The 3,100-nt window shown below is 45.1% G+C and overlaps 1 non-coding gene across 1 annotated transcript; it reads right to left on the bottom strand.

Moving 5' to 3' along the window:
* Positions 1-2,214: 2,214 nt before the first annotated feature.
* Positions 2,215-2,286, bottom strand: TRNAA-AGC. The gene has a single exon. It is a non-coding gene; the product is annotated as a tRNA-Ala (tRNA).
* Positions 2,287-3,100: the final 814 nt, after the last annotated feature.

Below are 3,100 nucleotides of genomic sequence, written 5' to 3'. Positions count from 1 at the left end.
TTAAGTGGAGAGCAAATGTTTTGAGAATGATGAGGGCAACGAATGTACAAATGTGCTTTACACAACTGATGTATGTATGGACTGTGATAAGAGTTATATGAGCCCCCGATAAAATGATTTTTTAAAAAGAATTAAGATAAGCTAAAAAATACCTTGGTATATATAACTAATAGTGATAAATTGTCTTTTTAACATTACCACAATAATATAATGACAACAAACTTAACACTTTCTTAGTATGATGAGGTTTTTAAAAGTTCAGGGAAGATTGTCAGTATCTTGTAATACCATTTTCCCACAATTAAAATAAAACAACGGACTGCTTATTGTGAGTTAGGGGAGCATTTACTTATCAGGCCATCACTTTGTATTTAATAACTTAAACCAGTTGTCACACCTCCGGATGGCTTGTCTTATTTCTATCTACCCCTGTTGACCCTCCACGTCTGTAGGATATGCACATCTCCTTCCCCTGTTAGCGCCTTTAGCCTACTTCTGCAGCCTCCCTCCTCCTCTCACATCTACTAACCCTCTAGGTCTGTTTCTTCTTATTATTCGAACTTTCATCTTTATTTTTCTAAGTAACAATTGTCTCCTACAATATTTGACTTCTTGGGATTGACTAACTTCCCTCAGCATAATTGTTCTCCAAATCCATCCATGTCATGAGACATTTCACAGTTTCAATGTTATTCTTTAATTAGGTGAGGTATTCCACGGTGTCTATGGGCCAAAGTTCTCTTCCCACTCGTCCTCCAAGGAGCATTCAGGTTGTTTCCATATTCTTGCTCTTGTGCTGTGATAAACACACAAATACTCACGTTGCTTCTTCTGCAAAGTTTTTGAAGTCCATTTTATACTCCAAGATTCAGTTCATGTTCAAAAATCATTTTCCAGTTGATTTATTGGAATCAGGATCCAAAATCTTACACCTGTGTGTTCTCCTTGCATGATTTTCATGTCACGTGATTGATCTGTCCGGTCTCCCTTTCCCTAACACCGTTTATTTGTTGGGGATCGGTGTGGCCACAATTTGGTTGACTGTAATCTTATGGTGTCATTAAATATATTCCCCCATTCCCGATATTTACTACAAGCAGAGGTTTCATCTGTTTGATTAGACAAAGTTTCAATTTGTGGACATAAATATTTTATTGGTGGGGCTGAGCATGTTCTAGTTCATAGCACCAAGAGACGAAGGTGGTGTAGGTGTCTCACTTTTAGTGATGCAAAATTATTACCGGTTAAAATATATATAACAAGATATTATTTTCCAGATGAAAAAATAAGTCCCAGAAATCAACATCTTAAAATCAGACTGCTGTTTCCCCGGCCTCCTCAGATTATGTATTCAATCAATATTTCAGATTGGGTTCTGGCCTAGGCAAGTCTCCTTTGATTTTTAGATTAGTTAACACATGCATGTGCTGTAGATGCGTGTGTGTGCGCGCGCGCGCATGAGAGCAGTTCAAGTGGTCCTCCAGTCAAATTCATGTCTAAAATGAGCCCGACATGCCATTTATTTCTATGGAAATGCTACTGGGCACAAGATAGCTATACACCTGGACTCTCCCAACGGGCTAGTTCAGGTGGTCACAATTCTATATTCATTCCATTAACCAATCTTCATTCAGTCTTTATCATTCAATTCAGGCTTGGAAGGCACCACGTTTTAACTCCACAGTAACAGCTGGGGCCCGCTGCTACCGTCTCTGGTGAGCAGAGAAAACGATGTTCAGTCAGGAACTTAAAAGAAAGAAATCTGTAAGATCGCCCCATCCCCCTCCTATCCCCTCCATCTATCTCCAGTGTGATCTTTGCTCTAAGAGCACTTTAGAATTCAAAAGAAGAAAACTTGAGTCCGTCATCTTTTTAAAGTTTCTTTTTTTCTCTTTTTCTGTGTTTAGCAGCCTCAAAATATGCGATGTAGAGAAACTAGACTGATGGATTTGCAAACCTGCTTATTAAATAGGGTCCCCAGTGAGCCAGTTGGTTGATTCCGACCCTGTTGGGGTCCTTACGTCTCTGTTGGTAACAATGCTGCCCCTTAGAGGCTAAGCTTGGGTCTTCCAAAAACCGTACTAGTCTTCAGATGTGTTTCCAACAGGTTAAAAGAATGCACTAAACAGGACATAAGGCTTAGCGGGAGAAATGGAAGTGGGAGGAGGGAGGGAAGAAGCTCTGTGATCACTAATAATAGTGTCTCAAAACTCGTGGAGGTGCTGGGGATCGAACCCAGGACCTCGTGCATGCTAAGCACGCGCTCTACCACTGAGCTACACCCCCGTCCGCAAAGGTTCCATTTTGGAATCCCTCCGTGATTTACAATAATGATTTCTTCGCCTCTTAATGATCTGGTAAGGTACGGGGAGTGGGGGTAACTCCCAGCGTGGCGGGGCGGCGGGGCGGGATCCTGCGGGGAGCCCCCGAGGAAGTGGCGCGTTGAGACGCCCGAGGCAGCCGCCCAAGGGCAGCATTCCCAGCGCCCCCCTCCCACCCCCCACAGCGGCGGGCAGGGTCTGCAGCGTGCAGAGAAGAAGGGGGGCGGGGGGGCGGGGGGCCTTTGGGGGTGGCCCTGCACTGCCTCCTTGGAACAAAGACCCGCAAATCATGTCCGTCCCCCACAGCCCCAAATACCCGCTCGATGACGCTTCGTGCAAAGGAGGCAGGGGACGTCCGTGTGCGGGCCAGGAGGGCGTCCTGGGGGCGCGCTGGTGGGGTCCGTTCTTCCCGGAACCCCCTCGTGGTCCCCTGCTCTAAGGAGCTCCTCCCGGACAGGATTTCAAGGACAAAGGCGGCGAGGCGTGGAGCTGGACTGGCTTCTTGGCCCTTCTGGTTGTAGTCTTTCCGTAAAACAATTCTAAATTTCCGAAGAAGTCTAAAGACTAAGAATGGTACAAAAAATACCGGTATTATCCTTTGCTCGGCATAAACCATTGCTACTATTGGACCCATTTGTGTAACCATTGGCTCGCTGCTTCCCCCCCATTTGAGAGCAAAATGCACTCACAGCCGGTTAGCCTTATGTACTCTACAGTACAGAGACACCATACGGTGAGCAGCTTCAGTAAAGTTCACACTTCCGATAGCTGTCCATTCT

The sequence above is a fragment of the Echinops telfairi genome, unplaced genomic scaffold, assembly GCF_000313985.2.
Source record: "Echinops telfairi isolate 266 unplaced genomic scaffold, ASM31398v2 ScPeMD7_7441;HRSCAF=8479, whole genome shotgun sequence".
NCBI lineage: Eukaryota > Metazoa > Chordata > Mammalia > Afrosoricida > Tenrecidae > Echinops > Echinops telfairi.
This window is presented reverse-complemented; position numbering and strand designations above follow the sequence as displayed.